At 38.7% G+C, this 23,736-nt stretch overlaps 1 protein-coding gene across 2 annotated transcripts in view; it reads right to left on the bottom strand.

Moving 5' to 3' along the window:
- Positions 1–4,227: 4,227 nt before the first annotated feature.
- LOC138748996 (potassium voltage-gated channel subfamily A member 3-like) overlaps positions 4,228–23,736 on the bottom strand; it is a 51,072-nt gene continuing 31,563 nt past the window's right edge. Inside the window, exons 2-3 of one of the 2 annotated variants that reach the window (XM_069909996.1) lie at positions 9,840–9,998; positions 4,228–4,324 (exon numbers count right to left, since the gene is read on the bottom strand). The gene's annotated coding sequence lies outside the window, so the exon portion shown is untranslated. Of the gene's footprint in view, positions 4,325–9,134; positions 9,999–23,736 lie in introns of those variants that run through there. The other variant, XM_069909995.1, reaches the window with a different exon arrangement.

Here is a 23,736-nt window from a genome sequence, read left to right as displayed (position 1 = left end):
ACTGATAAGGCTACATATATTATCAGTTTGCCCTATTCACTCAAAGCAGATTATAAATGTGTAACTCAGTATGAAATTATCAAGAGTTCAAATAAGCTTACTCAACTTCTCAAAAAAAAATTAGGAAACTACAATAAATTCTACCCTTGGCAATAATGTCCCCATCATGCAAATTATTTTCCTTCAAATCAACTATGGCTAAAAGTCATTATAAACTTTGCCTGTATGTCATATCCTGGAATCAAAATAGACTGTTCAAACTATCAAGATATGCACTGTTATTTTTCTTCTCTTATGCAATCTAACTTCATATCATTTTATCAATCATTTTTAAAGCACAAATATTTTCTCTTTGTTGTGTAATGATTGAGGTCCTTTGAAACACACAGTTAATCTCTGTAGTGCATTTTCTTTGTGTGATGGGTAGCAAATCACTTCCAAGGTGACACACAATTTGCCCACTCACATTGGAAGTAGATTTGAGGAGACAGATTGCATGTCAATTAGCGCAGAATGGTAAATTGGTGGCAGCATCTCTATACTACACCTCACCTCTCCCCTTGGATCTTCCCAAACTGTGCACTGCTGAGTATTTGTCCATCGTTATGAAGATCCTTTGACCTATTCTTTTGGAAAAAGAATAACTACTTCCAGGTTAGCTGGTGATTTATTTCTGCTGATTGAAGATATGATTTTACAAGCATTTTGTTTGATCTAATCAAAACATCGGTGCATTAATAGGCATATTATTGTAGCAATATGTCTGGAAGGAAATTTAGAGGGCACAGAGAAAAGAACAAGCTTTTAGAAAAAGAAGCAGGAGAGAGAAGAGGACTATATCTGACCATTCGTGCATGAACCAGTTGTCTTTCCTGAATTGCATTCCATGTTACATACGAGAGGTTAAACTCACCTTCAAAGAAACCTAACTACATTTCATTTGCATTTCCTGACCACAGCAGATTAAACACATAAATGGTTTTAAAAGGTCTTCCAGCTTTCCCATAGAACAGGCTGCTATTGATGGCCAATGTTACTCAACAGGTGCTGCAAGTCAACATTAGCATTCTGTTAACATCCTGTTGGTGTATTGACACAACAATTGTACAGCAATTTGAGCTAGCAGTGTATGTGGAGGCTTGAGATTGCATCACAGAAGTCTACATTTCTGTTGCACATTTCAAGTTCTGGATGCCTCTACTTAAGCTGCAGTGGAATCAACTGAGAGATATTAAATTATGGTTGGATCCATAAGTATGCCAATATAATTGTTCACCACTTATTTGCTGAAGTTCTCCACAATGCCCTGAACTGCACTCCCCCGTAGTCCTTGACATTGCACACAGGCCTTCTGGCATTTCATTCAGAAAGCCTGTCACCCTATTCCATAGTATTTCTCATCAAATCTCCCTTGGGATCTCTGCAACTTGATCTGTGTGTCACCTCACTTTCTGTGGCACTGGTTACACTTTCACCATGCAAGTCTTTCATGATCTGAGCATTTTCAGATGAAATTCCCAGCTCAAAGCTAACTTTTAAATCATATGTTGCATTAAGTGGCTGGCAATGTTCATGGAATGCCACTGAGTTTTCTCTCTAATTCACTGCCTGGCCATATTGAAATTCTTGGCTGTTGGAAAGGGAAAAGACGCAAGGGTAAGATTGAGTGAAGAGAGGCGGGAGGGAGTAAAAGATGATCCTAACTGCTCTTGTACAGTCAGAAGATGAGGGTGAAATAGGAAATAAGTAAGATTAGGCATTAGAACTCCATCACTTATAATTTTATTCTGGGTGGCATGCTTAACCTCGTGGTTAGTGCACCACTATAACAATGCCAGCATCCTGGGTTCAAATCTGTCACCGTCTGTGAAGAGCTTATACATTCTCCTTGCATTTGCATGGGTTTCCTCCGGATGCTCTGGTTTCATCCCACCCTTCAAAACATTTAGGGGTTGTAAGTTAATTTGGGTGTTTGGGTGGCATGGGCTCATGGCCGGAAGGGCCTGTTACCGTGCTGGATGTCAACATTTTTTAAGCTTAATCATCACTGGCCACAGGCTCAATAATGACTCAACCACACATCTTCCCCACTGGTTAGTTGGTACTGCTTGAGATTGTCATATAACACATTAACAATGCATCTATCATAGTTGAATCGCTGGCAGAGTGTGCAACTAGCGAGATGTGAGTTTGAGACAGAATTGGGCTTAGTGACAATAACTATAATCCCGATTGAAAAGATTTTTGGTATGTGATTGATGGTGGGAGTTGTAGTTAGTGGGGAGTTGGGATTTTGGTACATTCACTGATCTTGACTATATGTGTACAAGTCAGTTAATTTCTTGAGGCCCTGCATTCCAACCCTTGGAGCCTGACATCTTCCATTAATCTCCACTGCCATCCATGCCCATTGCCTTCCAGTAAAAGGACATAATTTCCTCCACTTTGCACCTCATGGAGCAAAGCAGCAGCATGGAAATCTTGTGTCTTTTAATATCTCTGAGCTCAGAATATGTTGTAATATACCAATCAGCATGTGCTGCAGCCACGGAGCTTCTCCTCATAATGAGGAACAGACAAATGTGATCTGGAGTAGGCAAGGATTCCCAACCTTTTTGTTCCTCTGTATCCTTGGGTATTTTTATAGGTTCCCGTGTACCCCTAAAAATTAAAGATTAAAAAAAACACGACATTGTGCAATCTGACTGCAGATTACAACACCATGTATTGTACATTAGTGGTTATTCTCGCAGACCCAATGTACCCCCTGAAAAGTGCAAATGTACCCCAGGTTGGGAACCCCTGCTCTAAGGGAAGAGAACTATTCACAAAATTGGCCTCCCTTGTGGCAATAATCAATGAATAGTGCAATATACTTGCATTGAAATCAATACACAAAGCTTGATTATGCATGAAAAGGCTCTGTTATTCTGAAAAAGAAAAAGTGTGTATCATGGCTAATGTGATTTATGGTGTGAAAAATAAAATATTAAATTAAAAAAAAGGCACTATTATTCAAAAGCATGCTACATTCTAAAGAAGGTAAATGAATACATGACACAAAGCAGATATGATTTAATTCCCATTACATAAAAGTAGTTACAGTGACCAAGCCAGAAATTAAACTTTCCTGTGTATTTGACAGTTAGATGGGCAGGTAACATTAAAGGGGTAGCAGCATTAACATAGAAATGGCATCACTGCGATAGTTAGAAGAGATTCTGGTGTGGAATGAGATCATGGTGGAGCTAAGAAGCTGAAGGGAGCAGGAAACATCATTTGGAGTTGATAGACTTCCAAACAAAGGGAGGAATGAGGAGCCTGGCAGAAATGAGAGAAAGAGTGGTGCTACAGGAGTAATCCTTAATCCTGGGCAATTTTAATTTACATAGTGACTGGCTGAATCAAAAGGGTACTAACAAATATAGAGGATAAATACAATATCAATCAATGAATGAGAGATGTATTTCCTGATCAGTATATTGAGAACTTAACCAAGTAACAGGTTATTTTAGGTGTAGTGTTGTGCAATGAGGAAGAGAGAATTAATCATCTTGTAAAATGGCCTCGAGGAAAGAATAGCACAACATGATTAAAATGTCCAAAAAGTGTATAGTTCAATCCGAAACCAGGGAATACAATCGAAACAAAGGAAACGTTGGCCACAGTAGATTGGGATATTGTATGAAAGGGTATGGCAGTTGACAAGCATTTTAATGACTAATACATCATTTGCAACAAATATAGATTTCGTTAATGCATAAAGACATAACAGGATGAGCATTCCAATCATAAATTTCAGGAGAAATTAAACATTGCGCTAAATATTTGTAAAATGTTTATAAAGTTGCCAGAAACAGTGCCATGCCAAAGCACTTGGAGTGTTTTAGCATTCAACAAATGATCATTAAGAAATTGATAAGAAAAAAAATCAAATTTCTTTGGAAATCTGCGGGAAAATGGAAGTAGTCTATAAAAATTTATGTAGGGATGTACAAAGGAAATGACTGAGAAGAGCCAGGGTATGGCATATGTAAGTCTCTGGAACAATGGATTGAAATTGTACGTTATGTGCATCTGATTGGAAAAAAACTCAAAAGAACTCCCACAAGTATTGGAGAATCCAAGGTCCAGTACAATTGCAGAATAAGGAATTAATAACAGTGAAAATAAAAAGCTGACAGAAATACCATTAAATAAATCTGAAAACTGATGGATTCCAAGGAACTGATGATCGATATCTCAGTCTTGAAAGAGGTGATAATGGAGATGGATGAAATTTTGGTTGCCATCTTCCTAAATTCTATTGGCTCTGAAATGGTTCCTGCAGATTGGAGGGAAGCAAATGTGACCCATTACTTAAGAAAAGGAAAAGGGAAAACAGAATCACTGAACTGATAGTCTGAACTATGATCATTCGCTGAAGGTTCCTGATAAAAGTTGGAGCAGATTGCGGGTAATATACTAGTACTGATGAGAGTTAATTAACAAACAGAAAAGAGCCCATGTCAGTTCAACAAAGGTGACTAGGCAGTGCACTGCAGGGGTCAGTGTTTGGGCCCCAACTACTCATAATCTAATGAACAGTTTGGGACAGGCAGACAATTGTAATAATTCCACATTTTCCAAGGACATAAATTGACTTGGAAATGCAAATGGTGGTGATGAGGCAAACAGGCATCAAGGGGATACAGGAAATTCTATTGGCCAAACTAAAAACACATTGCTGGAGGAACTCAGCAGGTCAAACCATGTACTTCATATAGCAAAGACATAACCAATGTTTTGGGTTAGGGGAAGCCAATTGAGCAGGCAGCAAAAGGGCAGATGGAGTACAATGTAGAAAAATGCAATGTCATCTACTTTAGTGATAAAAATAGAAACGTGGAGTATGCTTTAAACAGTGAAATATATCTGAAAATCAACATGCAGTGATTAATTAGAAAGAAACATGGAGTGATGCCTTTGGTACAAGATTTGAAGACCACAGTGAGGATCTCTTATTAGGATTATATAGAGCCTCAATGAGATTATCTCGAGTACTGTGTGGAGGTTTAGTTTCAGTATCAACAGTAGCAAACATACAAGCTATGAACTAGGGCAGTGAACCCAACTGGTTCCTGGTTTTCGGTCTTAATTCTCTGGAGTTTAGAAGAATGATAAATTGTATAAAAACACACAAAATTCTTGGAGGGCTTTGCAGGATAAATATGGGGAGGATCTTTCCCATAGTTGAATAATGTGTAATTAGGGCACCATAGCCTCAAAGTAAGGGATTGGCCATTGAAGACTGAAATGAAAAAAATTCTTCACTCTGATGGTGATGAATCTCCACAATGTCTGGGTTAGTGAATTCCAATCTCTGATTAAAGGAAGTTAAGAATTTGGGGCTAGGTCAGGAAAATGGTATTGAGCTGGAAGATCCACCGTGACCTAGTTGCATGGTAGAGTACCACTGAGGCGCTGAATCGTCTACTCCTGCTCCTTGTTCTTAAGTTCTGATTAAAATCTCCATGGCTATTTTTAGGACAATCAATTTTAACCCATTAAGTTCAACTGTCAGAGAAAATCTCTCTTTAACTATTCCCTGAAATGGTTCTTATAATTAATTTAGCGCACACTTTCTCATTACTGTCATTGCTTACCGTAAAATGAATCATTTAGGGCATCTCTACAATTAACCAGATATTTTCTCAAAATTGTTCTTCTCATCAACTTTAACAACTTATTCATTGTATTATTTGGTGAACATACTTTCAATTTATATTTTTATACCTCCTACAATAGAGTCCTGAAATATATGCAGTGTTCCACTGTTCGTGAGGTCTTGTTCAATTTCAACAGCTTCCCTTTACTAATCACCCTTCCCATCTCAGGAATCCATTCCTGATTTCATTCACCTTTAAAATGCAGCTGGCATCAAACCAGTCCATAATTTTTCTGTAGTTATCTGCCTGAGAACATCCAGTGAAAGACAGGTGTCTGTAAGGAGTTTGTACATTCTCTCTGTGATCAGCATGGGTTTTTTCAATGTGCTCCGGTTTCCAACCACCCTCCAAAACATATTGTGTTGGTAGGTTAATTGGGTGTAATCTGCCTGTCCCGCATCGGACTTGTCAGCCACAAACGAGCCTACAGCTGACTTGGACTTTTACCCCCTCCATAAATCTTCGTCCGCGAAGCCAAGCCAAAGAAGAAGAAGATAGCATGGATTTTTATGAGCCAAAGGGCCTTTTACTGTGCTATATTATTAAAATATTTGGCTGTACACTCCATTTTTGTTATTTATCTAATCTGTTCATTCTTAAAAGAATTCCATGTAGATGATCAAGCTTGACCCAACCTTTAGAAATCTTTGCCAATAATTTTTTAATTCAGAAAGTTTGCTTCATTAATGACTTGACTGAATACCAACTACTGATCATCAGTAGAATAGTAGGGGTCTGATCAGAGATTCCAGTGCTCTTCAAAATAAGTGGATTGCACAACACGTCTGAAGAATGGACAATAGAATATGTTCAGTTGACCTCTTCATTAAAGAAACGTGCCACAATTTCATTGGTATTTGCCAAATCGTGATATTTTAAAGTAATCCACATGACAAAGCAAAGCTATTTCTCAGAAGCAGCCCCTTATCTATTGACTAGAAATCTGCATTTGAAGATCAAAAAATGTCCCTCTGAGACAGCTTCCAATTTTGTATATCACCCATTGATTTTCCATTGTTGCAGCACGTCGCTGAGATCTGAATTTATTGCATTTATTCTTTCATAATCAGTCACATAAAAGAGACAAAAGGGATAACATGCTTTAAAAGTTAAAAGATCTCAGATTTAATCACAATGAACTGCCAGGGTCAAGGGAGGTGCTGGGAGCTGAGGCAATTCTTCCAAGGGCAGAAGGAACTCAGAAGGATTCCTCGAGTCATCTTATTCACCTGTTCCCTCTGCTGCATTGGAATTATTTCAAAGATGTTTCCTATCCAGTTACTGTTGAACCAAAGCTTAGAGAGTAACCATGTTAATGAAAAAGCAAAGAATAAAGCCCATGGATATTTCAAACCTCGTGATAGAAACCAAATTCATAAAATGAACACTAATGATTACAATATTATTCTATTTTAATGTAGTAGAAAAGATTAACAATAATTTTATAATAAATATATTCATATGACTGAAGATTCAGTTTTTCATTTCTTTCAATCTGATTTTAAAAATGCAATTTAAATGTCATAATTATTGGGAAGCAGGAGCCAGATTACCTTCAATTTCAAAGAGTAGAACCAACTACAGCAATATTTAGTAATGTTGCATCAGTGTTTTAAAAAGTTGTTCTATCTCTCCTCTTTTAAGGGTTGATTTCCTATTTTAAGACCTTACAGTAATTTCACAAAGAGTTAAATGAGGTCCACACTGTTCACGTGTAAATTGCTGCTAGAGATCAAACTCCACCTCTATCAGTTACTTGGTTGGGACTGAATTATAAAGGCCACTTGAATCCTTGAAAATTTGAATTATAACAAGAAAATTATTTTTTTTCTTTCAGATACTACCTCATAACTACCTATAATACTTTCAATACATAAAGTTCAATTGAAGCTAATTTTGAAGACTCAAGCGTGAGCCAAGAGCTTGGTACAGAGAAGTAAGTTTCTATGTCTGCATCTTGTTCAGCAAAGTTGTAAGCTGAAGTCTATGTAAACAGCCTAAGAGTACATATATGGCAATTACATTGCCTCTCACGGTCTCATTTCTCACAAGAATAATGGTGACTTAGATGAGATAAGAGGTGAGTGGTTTCTGAGAAACCGAACCCACAGACAATCGGCAAATACGGAGTTGTGTTCAATGGTAATCCATTGCCTGCCAACCGGTAAGTGTCAGTAACTCCAAACAAAGGCCTGTGACAAAGAAAAATTAACATTATTATTTTCAAACTATGATGGAAACTCATTAATGACCTTGAGGGGATGCATATTGTTCTTCAAAAAAATCTTTGTGGGCTTAATTTTAAGACCTCGTATTATGTCCCTTTAAAATGGGGTTGATCTACTTATCATTTCAATCTCACTGGCATTCTGTGGTCTCCATCAAGGTTACATTAATTTCATTCTAACCCTAATAGCATTTTAGGAATAAATTGGAAGGAATGTGCAATGTACTCACTCCACTCTATATTAGTGGGCCGGAAAAATACATTTTACTTTATGAGGCTAGAAGGAGTAGGTCATTTTTTTACCCAGATTTCACCCACAAAAGACATACCTTCTTCTGGCTGAGTCCAGCAAGTTGATCCATGATATCAGATTTTGCCTTCAGCCCTTGGGCTCAATGCAAATGAAGCTTAGTCCTTAGAATGGATGAGGCCTGCCAAGCAGACTATTGGACAGTCATGCAAAATCTACTGAGATGGAAGTTGGAAATCTACATACTGGGATACGATTTTCCTTACCAATTTCCTAATCACCTGTTCAAAACCCCAGATTATTCATCTGAAAACATAATAGCACATTACAACCTCAAATATAATTGTGATATTTTGATATTATTATCTGCATGTTTAATATAGCCATATTAAAGAAGATTCAGAATAGCAATTGCATTGGGTGGTTTTTTTAAAGGCAATTGGTGAAAATGAATGCAGAGAATGCAATGGAAAATTATTATTTGGTCATTTACACCCAGAATTTGAGATGGTAGGCCCTTCGTTCATGTGCCAGTTTAGGCTCCTCTTGTATGCTAATTTTCTACAATGGTTTCCATATTCTTTCAAAATTTTCAAATAATTATCCTGCACAACTCTGAATACTATAATCAAATTACCATTGATCACCACTTGTGACAAGACTCCCCAACTTTCTAGTAATGTTGTAAGAAAAAGTTTGTTCTATTCTCTATATTTTTTATATACCTATTACTTATATTGCAATCAAAACCACTCCCCTTTGATTTGTGTTTTATAACCAAGATGTTGTTGGCTGCTTCAATAGTAACCTCTGTAACCTCTGGCTCCGGAAGCATGGATATTGAGGTAATAGAGAGGTTTCCAAAATCTTTTACCACAGAAGAACACATAATAATGTCAAAAATGTATTGGCACATAAATAAAAGAAAAAAGTGAGTGAATACATCAAACTGAGGTAGATGCCTTTAATTACAGTGATACAATGATCTGACAAAAGTGCATTGATAATTTGCAACAAGATGCATTTGTCCTTTACCAACAAATCATAGCATGTTAAAATGCAACGGAATTTCTCACTGAAACATTTACCACTGTCACCCTGAACATGTCTTCCAAAGAAATTGAAATCTGTAACTAAAACCCTATAATTTTATAATTAATATATCACTAGTAAACTCAATCATTTGATATAAAACATATATAATATATACAAAAATAGATATTTGAACAATTCACCCACAAGATTAAACCCACGGTATCAGAACAGTATTTACTGTCCACAATTGATAATAGACCCCACAAGTTAAATTTTAGTTAGAATAATTGCAGCCCAATAAAAGCTCTAGTATTTTTGATGGTTCAAATGATATGTAATAGACATATTGCATGATTGGGATAGTAAGAACATCTATGTACAGTTAAATTTATTTCCTTTTAATGTACATGTCCTTCACATTTTGTGTAAAATTAAAATAAAATCAAAAGAAATTATTCTTAAAATGTGAATAGGAATAAACAATATCTTCACAATCTGTTCATATACATGTTAAAATGGTGCATGAATGTTAGCTACAGAACTGTATTAGATATCTTTCCCAACACTGTTATACAGTGTGTGCACGTGTGGGATCCATTTTTCCAATGTGTATATGTACCTGTAATTTTATCTTCAAATTCTACTTTTGTAGAGCAGGCTTTTCTCAACATACATTGACACATTGATTCAGGATTAATTATTTCATCTTGGATCACGCTGCAGGAGTTGATTTGATCAGCTGGTCTACAGAAGGGGTAATATACAAATTCATTTGTTCCTGTAACCCAGAAGAGAAGCATGGATTTAATATCATACCGCAATCCAACAGTACAAATTAGAGTACTCTTTGCCAAAATACACTAATCGAACCATTCATGTAATTTGCCCAAAGTAAATACACAAAAAAAAAGACTCTGTGAAGGAAATGGTTGATAAATCACTTGGGATATAGTTAATTAATCAAAATTGTTCGATGTAAGAAACTGACAGACTGTCACGAGACAACGAACAGACTGAAAATGAAACAGAGGTGGATATCAGGTCACAAAATAATAAAAAACTGGAACAAAAAAATAATAACAGACTATAAATATATTTAACATTGTGTTGTTACAGACACTGCACCAATTTATTAGGAACTTCTCCACTTAGCTGAAGCTGAGACCCTTCAGGTCACTGGCTCGAGATACACCAAGAACAACTTGCATTTATAAAGTACCTGTTTACGGGGAATACATTATGATGATCCAAAGTTTTCAAACACTAAGATTACTGTGTCAGTTGCAGTAATAAAAAACTTTGTACCCAAAAGATAATGAATGTTCCAGAGATTCTCTGTTCGATGTCTGGAGGTCACTATCTGATCCATAATTCCCCTTTTCTTTTACAAGATTAGAGGGAGGGGGTAGATTAGATTCAGTTTTTAGGTTTTTTTTTTCTTTTTATCAATTTTTATTTGGATTAATTTGGCAAATATGAGTTTAAATGTGGTTATCATAGATTAATCTAATAATTTGTTTCTCATTTGGGTTAAGGAACAGTTGATAAATGTATTATTAGTGCCTTCTGCTCCGAGGCAGAATTCAGTCAATTTCCTCTGGGCGTTGACTTACATATAACCCATCTCTGACAGCTCAGCTGGTTGACTTCCACTAGTGCAGCCTCCATGCTGTCACAGGCCGCCTCTTTGCTCCCTTCTAAAATGTTTTTTTTTTAAGATTCCTAGCATCTGCAGTGTTTTATTCACCAACTTCTTTCCAGTGGACGCCCAGCAATGGTGATAGTGCTGGGACTGTTTTGTGTGAATCTCAGTTCATATCTGAAAGTGTGGGTGAATATTACATCCCTCAGAGAGGAACTCCATTGTGCTTTAGTGATAGATGTAGATCAATTCCAGAGGGACAATTATACTCAAAATGTATCCCAGTCTTGACCAATTATACTCATTCTTAAATAGGCAGAAAGGTCTCTGTAAAAAAAGACCTGAAAGACTGCAGAGTGCCTTTCTCAAGGGCAGCAGAATCCAGAGGCCACAGTCAGAGCAGATGCCTGAACAAGGAGCTAGAGGCCCAGAAGGGGATTAGCAGCTGTGGCAGGAAACAAAAAGAGCAGCAAAGGAAAAGAACGCCACCAGGTTCCATGTTCACTGCGCCTTTGCCCAGCTCACTCATCTCTTTGAATGGAAACCCTACTTCTTGCCCTACATTGTTGATCAGGTTTTAATTACTATTGACAGTATATCTGAGGGATTAGAAAAACCTTAATTTTCAAAACTAAGTTTGTGCTAGAGTCAGCATGAACCTTTACAGTCAGACCCCGTGCACCCACAAGGCCTCGTGCTCTATAAAATGGCAGTGTCACCAAAGCACATCACTCCCTCTAAATTAACTTGCTTTTTTTCCCTGCTTCTTTCAAAATCTCATCTTACAGAAAAGTGATTGCTTTGTGTGAGAGATGAGTAAAACTAATATAAAAATATGAAGATGAGGAAATGTGTAATGAATAAAGCCAGTATGAATAGGATAAGAATGTAGGAAGTAGAGTTAGTCTGAATAAGGTAAGGGTCTTCTAGCCTTATGAATAAGATAAGGATAGATAATAGATAATAGAATGTAGGAAGGTAAAGTTAGTTTGGATAAGATAAGGGTCTTCTAGCCTTAGACAGAATTAGCAAGTTCTGCATATAAGAAGGTTGTAGCCCTGAGAGTCGGGAAGGTGTGAATTAGAACAAAGGCAGGTTTGTGAATAAGGACAATGACATGATGGGACACCGACAGGATACCCCCTGGTCCTCCAAGTTCACAGAAACAGCACGTAGGCAGACAGGATTGCCTAATGCCAAACTCATCCAGGAGGCAGAAGGATGTAAGGGGGAGGGTATTTCTATACTGAAATCAACTGTATAAAAGTTGGGTGAGCCCCAGTGTTTGTGTGTATTCCCAGGGTAAGGGGAAGCACCCAACTTTGCATTGTTGTATAATAAATGTTCTTTGTTCTCAATTTTTGTCTCGAGCAAATTCTGTGAAGGTACTTCTGTTTCTCACACTTTGTATTTAGTTCAACGAAATATTCAATTGAGCAGTAGTTGGCTAAGTTGTTTTAATTTATGTGAAAACACTAATTTTATGATGTTCAAGCAGTGAACGTGATAAACATACATATTTCTGTCAACTTATAGGGGAGAAATGGAACATAGAACTCTACAGCACAGTACATACCCTTTAGCCCTCGATGTTTTGCCGAAACACACATTCCTTAAAAAAAAGTACTAAACCCTTCCTACCTCGTAAGCCTTTATTTTTCTTCCATCCATGTCCCTGCCTAAAGGTCTGTAATGTTTCAGCCTCCACCACCATCCCTGGCAAGGCATTCCAGGCACCGTACTGTCTCCCCTAAACTTCCCTCCCTTCACTTTGTACAGATGTTCCCTGGTGTTTGCTATTCCTGTAGGTAGAATTGAGAAATGGGTGTGGGGAGGTAATGGGAATGAAATGGGGTGAGCGTAAATGGTGGGCTGATGATCTGTGTTGATGTAGTGGGCCAAATGGCCTGTTTCGGTTCTGAATGTGGTTTAGGGGACCCTTTTGAATTGAAAGGAAAATGAAATGATAAAGGCAGGCAAAGCAGCATCACCAGAGCAGGATAGGATGGGAAAACAGCTGGGACACATACCTTACTGCCAGAACAGGGCATTCCTCCACCCTGGAACACCCTCCAAAAGGCCAAATCCCTAAAGAATGTGCTTCTCCCTCAATCCCTGTCACTTACCTTACTGCCAGAACAGGGCATTCCTCCACCCTGGAACTCCCTCCAAAAGGCCAAATCCCTAAAGAATGCGCTTCTCCCTCAATCCCTGAGTCTTCCTAAAGAACCTATCATTTCAGCCAACACGCTCCACATCTTCCACCATGTACGCTGCTCCACAGAATTTACTCTTTTTCTGAGTTTAATTGCTATAAACCCCAGGTGCCTACTTTAGCCCCTCTAGGCAAATTTAAATTATATCAAGTTGGGTCAAAGGAGAATTAAAACAAGACTTTTAATTACGCATTTTCATTATCACAGTGTCTGTTTTCATCTCATAATCAAAATATTTGAGGAAAAGTAATTTAAAATTTGGAAGTTCAAAGCTGTCCAATGACAGAAGGAAATGTAGATTTGTTTTAATTTATTCACTTTTTTTTAAAGATCTCAACATTGCTGGCAAGCCCAGTATTTATCAGCCCTAACAGCAGGTGGTCTAAGAAATAATGGTTAGAAACCCTACTTGATTGTTGTAAAGAATCATCTGGCTCATTAATGACTTTCAGAGAAAGATATTGGCCATCCCTACATGTGTGTATATAACTAGTCTATACAAATCCACCTTGTGATTAACTCTAAAATGTCGTTTGAAGTGACCCAACAATACAATGATACCAGTACCACTCATTAAATCGAGACCAGCACCTTCTCATGGTACTTAGAGAAAGACTGTGAGTGTTGGTCCAAATCCTGTGTTTTTAAAATGTCCAGAGAGGAAAACAGAATGATAATTTCAGGTCTACAAAGAAACATCATTCTCCTCTATTTCTTTCGCCTCAGATATGAGCTGACTGCTGAGTATTTCAAACACACAGAAATGCTGGAGATTTCCACCAGCCTTGCAGAATCCTTTGGAGGTAAAGATATATTACTGATATTTCGGGCCTGAGACCTTCTTCAAGGAATAAGCAAAGAAAAAGAATGTTCAGACTAAAGACTGACCTGGCTGGGGGAGGAATCTGGGTCAACAAGAAGTGTTAATTGGATATGATGAGAGGTGAGAATTCTTCATTCTGAGCATTCCTGTCCTTTGCTTCTTTCTTGAAGAAGGGCTTGGGCAATATACCTTTATCTCTCTCAGACGCTGCAAGATCGACTGAGTTCCTCCAGCAGTTCTGTGTATTTTTACTACAATCACAGTGCCTGCAGACTTTCATGTTTCACTCTGCTGAGTATTTCAAGCATTCACCTTTATTTAGTGTACAAAAATTTATTTCCCAAGTACTCTCTGATTTCCAATTTCTATAATCCTGACTCAATTTGCAGCAGGACGGCCTGAAAGATTTGAGATGTCCTCACCACTCTATATTGACTGTGCCCCAGTAATTCCACTACAGCCTTCTGGAGTATCTCTGCAGAAGTAAGAACAGCACTGTGGTATAGTTAGCAGAAACTCTGCCAAACAACACCAGGCACCTCCAACCTGATGTTGAATGCTATCTGTGTGGAGTTTCACATTCTTCCAGTGACTATGTGGGTGTTCTTTTTCCTCTCACATCCAAAAGACCTGTGAGTTGGTAGATTAATTGGTCAATGTACATTGTCCTTTGAGTAAAACAATCTGGGGGGAGCAGATAAGGAGGTTGGGAGAATAAAATGTGAATGGGCAGTTGTTGGCTAGTGCGGATTTATTTCAGTATTGCATGACTCCATGAACCTATAAGAGGTCAGAGCTGATGCAAGCTCACAGATGCCATTCATTTGAGATAGAACCAAATTTCATGAAAAATGCATTTCAAAATGCATAAACACTGGGACTTTCAATGGATGCCCATCTGGAAATTATAGGCAATGTAATCAAATAAATTAATCTTAGTAAAATTGACCACAAAAATACAAGATTGTCATAGAAACACAGCTGGTTCATCATGTCCTTCAAAGGAAGAAATCTATCATCCTTATTTGGTCTTGCTTATGTGCAACTCCTGAACTACAGCAATGTCTTTAACTCTTAACTGCCTTCTGAAATAGATTTGCAAGTCTCTCAGTTATATCACGATGCCCAAGGGAGGATAAGACAGGATAGACATCATTATAGGTATCAAATTCAGGCATAGTAAAGCGCTGACAACCTGGCCATAGAGTTGTAGAGTACAGAAATGAGCTATTTGACCCATCATGTCCATAATGTTCTTTAAACACTGTTCCATTTACCTGCATTAAATCCTTATCCAAGTTTGTCATGCCTTTTCAAGGGTCTATCTGAACGACTCTAAAATGAAATGGCTGTATCTGATTCCACCAACTCTAGCATTAAGTTGCAGATAAATAACTATTCTCTATGAAGAAAAATGTTTCCTTTTTAAAAAAAATATATTTTTCACACTATGAACCATATCAACCAAAATATATAACCACATTTCTCATTAAATATACACAGTGACATTTTCCTCCTTTTTCCCCCTTCCCTCCCTCTCCCTTCCAAAACCAATAAAAATTAAACATATACAATACAATAAAACCATAAAACAACGTCTTCACACAAGGGAAAAACAAACAAAAAAAATGTGTCATCTACTTTTACACACTAAATCAGAAAAATGTTTCCTTCAAATCACCTTGAAAACGTCTTCCTATCACCTTAAATATACCCCTTGTTTCAATACACCCACTGTGAAAATCCTCTTTATAAATATCATGGAACCAGTGTCTAACAGCTGTCTGACAGAGTCAAGCAATAGCTTGATGTCACAATATCACACCCGACCAATAATGCATCATACATTTTCATTACAATTCCTTGGTGTATCCCGTCCAACAGAACAAACCTATCAAACAGATCAAATCCATCACAAACATTGCTACAGTGATGTAGAAGTGGAAGTATTCAATATTGACTCCAGATCCCATGAAGTCTCACAGCATCAGATCACAATGGATAAGCAGGCCTCTTCCTGATTACCACCTACATTCTACCTACCAAGTGATTCAGTATCCCTTCATTTTTAATTATGCCTAGAGAAAACACTGACAGTAGCAAGAGTACAGAATGTAGTCTGGATGGGGATCTTCAAGTCCGTCATGAAGATTTGACATTGGACTGCATGGTTAGTATAGGGGTGGGACAGTCAGCATCGTGGTTAGCGGAACAATTTTACAGCGCCAGCGACCAGGGTTCAAATCGTTGTCTGTCAGGAGTTTGTATGTGCACCCCATGTCTGTGTGTTTTCCTGGGAGTTCCAGTTTCCTCCCACCCTTTGAAATGTATGGGGGTGGTAGGTTAATTCGGTGTGATCGGTTAGCACGGTCTCATGGGCCAAAAGGGCCTGTTAACGTATGGTATGTCTAAATTTAAATCATTTTAAATAACCACTGACCAAGTGGTGGATTCCTTAAGGTAAGGGCTGCTGGAAAGGGTCAGCAGCAGACGTGACTTAACCAACAATATTAAAACCTCTTCCTTATCAGTCAGCCTGTGGCAGATGTGTCTTGACCACAGCAACATTGACAGAAGTGACCACTGTACCAATGAATTAGGTGGAAGTCCTGCATTCTGCCACATTTAGTAAAGAAGAACAGTTGATAATGGAGCAGTTCACAAGAGGAGACAGGTCTAAGAAAATTCCCATCCTCAACAACAAGGCCAAACGTGAACACAAAAGACAAAACACTGAAGCATTAGTACCATATTCATCCAGGAGTACGAAAAAATGATCTGTCTCAGATTTCTCTGACATCCCCACCATCACAGAAGCTAACCAATGGGGTTACATCAAGAAATGAATAAAAGCATTGGAAAGTATAAGCTGCACGACCAGGCAACAACCCAGCTTTCAGGAACCAACAGCTGGCAAAGGCAGGTATTTATGAAATTCACCACCCCCTTCAATGAGGCAACAGAGCCTTTCATCAGAAAGTATCTGAGAATCGAGGACTCAGACAATTACAAAAAACACATGATCTGCTGGACAGCAATGACCTCTGACTTTCTGAGACATGGACTATCTACAGCAGGCATCCTAAGGATCTGGAAAAGTATCACAAATGCTGACTCTACAAAATCCTGAATTTGCTGGAAGGAAAGTGACCCAAAGTCATCAAAAAAAATAACGACAGCACTGCCAAAGTTGTTGTAATGGCAGAGCTGTCACTGGTGTGACAGTTTCACACAGGACTGGGGAGAGGGGGGAAATTGAAGATACAGTGCCCCCCGGAAGACTCCTACCATCCAGGCCTACTGCTGACTGCTCTGTATAGACTTGAAATGGCCTATCAAATCTTGCAATCGCTGGATCTGGGCCCAAGGTGGTGGCGCCTGTGTTCAGTAGCAACCTTGAGGGGTTGCAGACTACCAGGGAGCGGGGGACTGGCGCAGGGGCACCACTAACAGGATCAACACCCCACCCCCACATTGAGAAGGAGAAGCAGTCAAGATAAATCTAAGGATGGTGACCACAGTAGCAGAGCAGCAAGGCGATGAGCTGTTGGTGAGTTGGCATCAAGGAACACACATAGGCTGCAGGCTCCAAGGACTCACACCAGGCTGTGGGCTGCTGGAGACTGACTTACAAAAACCCGGTATTTGAACCGGGATTCAAGAGGGAGCTGAGGGCAAAAGGGCACCCGAAGGGTCCTGGCCACTGAAGGGACTCTCTTTTGGTTCTCTTTCTCTGACTGGGCTATGCTAATGGAAAATCTTTATCTGCCTTATGGCAGACGAAAGGGAATTTTGTGTAATATTGCATTACTGTTTTATTACATGACCATAAATACTAACTGATCTGATCTTCTCTCCCATTGCAACATCCTCAACACCAAGGCCCCACTTCCTCTCAGTTGGAAACATTAGGCAGCCACATTGTTCACATGCCCAAAACAGACACTTTCCTGAGCTCTGAAATGTATTCTGAAGTATACTGTAGAAGTGCCTTTCCTCGAAACCTTTCCTTCAAGAAACCTTGCTCAGAGTCGCCTTGTCAAGGGCAGTAAGCTTTGGACACCAAAAGCTATCCTCACCAGTGACAGTCGCATCCCTGACTACTAATAAATAAATAAAACCTTGTTACAAAGTCGCATGAATAAGCTTTAAAAATGACCTGTTAAAAGTTTTCTCCTAAGTCACGCTTGTTCTCCAGTTACCATGGTGACAACTGCCAACATGAATTGAAGACTCTTTGGGATCTGTTGATTTTGGCAGCAGCAGATTTCCAGGTTGAAGAATGGTCATTCACCTAAAATGTTAACCCTCCTCACACAATGCCAGAACTATTCATTTATTTTCAATACCCAGCATCCTCTCTGTTTACCTTTGCCCTTGAAATGTTGGTCCCTTCATAATCAAATAGTGGAAATTTTAACACTAAGCATATCCACAAGTGAAGTGTTTAAAAATTAGACAAGCATTAATTAAAAGTGAATGATAACAAAATATCAATAGATCATCCTAAAGAGGCAGTTGTCTACATGGGCATTCACATCCATATGTAAAGATAACAGAAAAGTGGAACAGGATCATTTAGCCTTCGCTCACTGCTAGTTAACTCTGCTTTTAGATTCTCCACTAAATTGTGCCATAGTAACAATGTGTACCAGTCCTAAGCAACTGTCCTGAATATAAACATAATCTTTATTTTGGCAAAGAGCTTTTCCTTACCAAAACAAATTCACACAGGAAGAGACTTTATATATGGAACAAGATTGAAATTGCGGTGCCAGTCATTTATAGATTGCTATATTTTTATTTGTGCCATGCCATGTGACACATTCCCTGGAGATTTTCTAACAGAATATCATTTGACACTTTCAGAAAATATGTCAGTCCACAGAATGCTTTATTACAGCAAACTGCTTTATATTTTTAAAAATATATATAAATGGAAATAAATGTTTCATTCATTCTTATTATTTGCTTAACTTCAGATGTTTAGAAAACACGTAATCATGATTCATAAGGGGTAATTAATCCAAACTCTTCACCAAGGAGGTCATCGTGTAGTCTTTTAGACTGATCTCTGAAACGTACAACTTGTGAACATGGATTTCTCCCTCAGTCTCATCTTGCAAGGACATGTGAAACACAGCCTGTAACCTAATGCTCCGAAGAATTCATTCAGATTTAGATTTTAATTGTTAATTCTCCAGGCCAAGAATTTTTAAGTTGTGTAGGGCAATACATTGTATTTCCAGTTAATAATGTTTTCCATTCTCTGAATAAACTCTCTGGACCATAGACAGTAGTGTCTTTCTGGTCCTTTATTTTTTACACTTATGTCTTGAATGCAGATGTAAAGTTCAAAGTTTAGATTTATTGTCAGAGTACATACATGACATCACATACAACCCTGAGATTCTTTTTCCTCTGGGCCAGGAAGAATTTCTACTTAGTGGCAGTCCAAAGGTTGTATTCAAGAAAAGAAATGCTTATAAAAGAGAAAAATGTAAACAAAGAAAAAAGTGCGAACAAACTGACTGTGCAATACAGAAAATAAATATTCCTACACACACACACACACACACACACACACACACACACACACACACACACACACACACACACACACACACACACACACACACACACACACACACACACACACACACTCTCAATTCAACTTTTTCAAATTTTGCACTCTGGTGCTTTTTTTTCCAATATATTTGAAACAATATTGGAACACTGTACAGAGACTATTATTTTTTTCATCTGATAATCAAGAGACTTTGGTCAATTGGAAGTTAATTATTTTGTTTCTAGATTGATTCTATCCTCCCAGTGATAATGTGTCCCAAAGGGAGAATGAGTTAAAATCGGTTTTATGACCCTTTTCTGAATGAGAGACCCTTGATCATTTTTTTCTTTTTACAAATGCAAGATTAGTAAAATTATTTTCAGCTTAGTTAAAATAGAATGTACTTTTCCCAGAGCTAACAATCTTTCTACAATCAAAGAGTACTCACTCCTAAAGTTAACCAGTGCTCCTTCTTTCTAAAATTGAAACCATGGCCAGCTAGGTGTTAAAAATCTGTGCTGACCAACTTACCAACGTATTCACAGATATCTTCAACACGTCACTCCAGCAGTGCATGGTACCCGCCTGTTTCAAACAGGCGTCAATCACACCGGTGCCAAAGAAGAGTGTAGTAACCTGCCTTAATGACTATCGACCAGTAGCGCTTACATCAACAGTGATTAACTGTTTTGAAAGGCTGGTGTTGAAGCTCCTATCTGAGCAGTGGCATATATCCATTCCAGTTCGCCTATTGTAGCCATCTCACTGGCTCTATGAAAATCCCTGGTACACTTGAACAGCAGAGATGCATTATCAACTACAGCTCAGCATTTAGCACAATCATCTCCTCAAAACTGATCCACAAACTCCAAGACCTGGAGGGTAATGGGATCCTAGATTTCCTCACCTCCAGACCACAATCAGTGAGGATGTAAGAAGATCTCCTCCACAAACTCCATCAGTATAAGGAGCACCACAGCCCCAGCTCAACTCATTTTATACCTATAAATATGTGGCTCGGTACGACAACATCACATTTTACAAATTTACTGATGATACCACAGTAGTGGTTTGTATTAAAAAAAGTGGAGTGAGCATTCAAGAGGGAGATTGAAAACTTGACTGACTGGTGCACCAACAACAACCTTGCACTTAATCTCACCAAAACCAAGGAGTTGATTGTTGACTTCAGGAAGGGAAAACTAGAGAAATACGATCCAGTGATTATTGGGGGGATCATAGGTGGAGAAGGTGAGCAAATTTAAGTTCTTGGGAGTCATTATCTCAGAGGATCTTTCCTGGACTCAACACATTAATGGCATCATGACAAAAGCATGTCAGCGGCTCTACTTCCTCAGGAAGTTTGGAATGTCATCAGAAACCCTGGCAAATTTCTACAGATGTGTGGAGGAAAGTGTGCTGAACAGCTGCATCACAGTCTAATATAGAGACCTCAAAAACCCCTGAGTGCAAAGCTCTTCAAAAGGTAGTGGACACATCCCAGGGGATCACAGGCAAAACCCTCCCCACCATCGAGAACATCTACAAGGAACGCTGCCGATGGAGAGCAGCAGCAATCATCAAGGATTCACACCACCCAGCACATGTTCTGTTCTCGCTGCTACCATCAGGAAAGAGGTATCGGTGTCACAAGACTCTCATCACCAGATTCAGGAATAGCTGCTACCCCTCCACCATCAGACTCCTCAACAACAAACTCAATCAGGGACTCATTTTTAAGGAATCTTATTTTTGAACTTCATTGATTTTATTTATTCTCTCTCTATTGCAGTCAGTTTGTTTACATGTCATTAACTGTTATTTGTTTACATGTGCATGTTGTGCACAGTTTTTTTTGCACTACTAATAAGGGTTAATTCTGTCTCGCCAGCAGGAAAAAGAATCTCAGGTTTTGCCATGAGATGCCATGTATGTAATCTGACAATAAATCTGAAATCTAATTACTTCCAAAATGAAATTTGTACATACTATTTCTGAAGTTAAAATTGTATTGGTTGTTTTCAAAGTTAACTTTATGATGCTGCTTCCAAAATGAATTAGGACAATTCCTTTGAATGTTATAAAGTCAGGCACCTCTAACAAAGTTGGAACTATACATGCTTTGATCAAAAGCTAAAACTATATCACATTGCTTCTAAAGTTAATTTGCATACATTAATTCCATTGTAAAACTGTGCAAGAATCCTCCAAATACTATCTAAGAACATTTTTAAAATGAAAATTGCATCAGTTTTAGTATTATATACTGCTTTAAAAATGTCAAGTTTCTCAAAAATTACAGTCACCTACTCAACTCCCTCCCAGAACTCATTCACTGTTTACTCCTTTTCTATCTCTTGAACTGGCATTCTGTAACAAAATAAACAACCAGTATCTGGCAACCCCTGTCTACCACCTGACATTACAATCCCAATTTCCCTATCTTTCATACTTAATGTTAGCATCATCAGTACAATGGTCTAATCTGCCCATCATTTGGCTATGGGACATTTTTACCAATTTCATTATAGATCCAATTTCATTATAGTTACTTTCACTGCCCTCAATAGTACTGGTAACCACTCCCCAGTTTCAAACATCACCATCCCCTGCATACACCCCTCCCCCCCCACTGCTACACACACACACACACACACACACACAACACACACACACACACACACACACACACGGGCCTATTACCGTAAATAGACCCAGCCATGTGAAAGACTGATTGTTAATGCTGGAAACCTTAGACATTGGGTTTCCTGATAGTGAGCCCTTAGGAAAAATATTTGTTGGGCCACCATGAACTGAGGGATTAACAAGCCTTCTCAGGCCCTGTCTTCTTTTTTTAAGACCAAGTGTTCTGTATGTCTGGGAGTTTCAATCTTGTTTATAGTTTACAAACAGGAGAAATGTCTTTTTACAGTTGATCATGAAATAAATGTGGAATTTATGAAATTCAGTATGGACCCAGGAACAAAGTACCAGGCAATTGTTCTTTTGCTATAGTAACACAAAATCAGGGTGTCCCCCCCCCCCCCACCCCACAAAAATATGGAAAATTCAGCAAAAAGAAATTATGCAGCACTTTTGGGTGCTTTTACTGTCAAGAATTATGTGCTAAAATGGGACCTGCTGCAGATACATTGGGGTGCAGCAGTCAGGGAAAGGTATCAGCTCTCAAATTTAACATCCTCAAGACAGCCACATAACAACACACACTTTGGCTGCCACAGAGAGAGAGAGAAGGTGAGATGGGCTCCACAATTCATAAGCAGGCTCATAGATGTGCTGAGATACATGCAAAATCTGAGAACCCTGCCAGGGGTGGGGGAGAGATGGCTTGAATGGTCTCCAAAGGTGAAAATTCATCCTGAAGCATACAACATGGCAATAAATAGCATGTCTTTGCAAGCTCTGTCAAAATGAGCTCCAGACCACCAGAAATGTTGTTGGCGTTCAGCCCAAAGACACAGTCAATCCACAACTTCCCAACACCACAGCTTCTTCTACCATCCGTAAACCTCATTCTGCACCTTACTTCCCTCCCAGAATTCATATTTAGGGGATAATTCAGAGGTTTATTCCAGTCAGGATCAGGTTGAATTCCCAAGCTTCATTCGGAGTGAAAATGTATATGTGGAGGTTTTGGTGACATTGAGACACCCAGAGGAAAAAGATTCTTAGGATGTGTGTGTACTCTGATAATAAATCTGAACTTTGAATTTTGAGGTTAGAGTTTGTTAAGTGAGATGAGACTTTTTGGTCATTGGAACAGGGATGCTTCAATTTAAATTTTGTCTAACAGCACAGCAACAGGCCATTTCAGCCCACGAGTCCATGTGGCCCAAATGCACCCAATTAACCATACACACCCCCGGTATGTTTCGAATGGTGGGAGGAAACGGTACCCCCCCAGGGAAAACTCACACAGACAAAATGAACTAACTCCTTACAGACAGCATGGGATTCGAACCCCAGTCCCGATTGCAGGCACTCTAAAGGCATTGTGCTAACCACTACGCCAACCATGCTGCCCATCAATTAAGACACTTTATTGATGTGTCATAAACAATGCAGATGTACCTGCAAGGCTATATATGAGCTTGGGCTCCCCCAGCTGGTACATAATGCACAGTTCTTGGTGGTAATTGTAACAGTGCTGAGAGAATTCACCTGGATTGCAGTCGGAACTTTGATGTTGTGGCTTCTTAAGAGAAGGGAATCCCTTTTTTATCTTCAAGTTGGGAGGCAAAATTG

The sequence above is a fragment of the Narcine bancroftii genome, chromosome 13, assembly GCF_036971445.1.
Source record: "Narcine bancroftii isolate sNarBan1 chromosome 13, sNarBan1.hap1, whole genome shotgun sequence".
In the NCBI taxonomy this organism is placed as follows: Eukaryota; Metazoa; Chordata; class Chondrichthyes; order Torpediniformes; family Narcinidae; genus Narcine; species Narcine bancroftii.
This window is presented reverse-complemented; position numbering and strand designations above follow the sequence as displayed.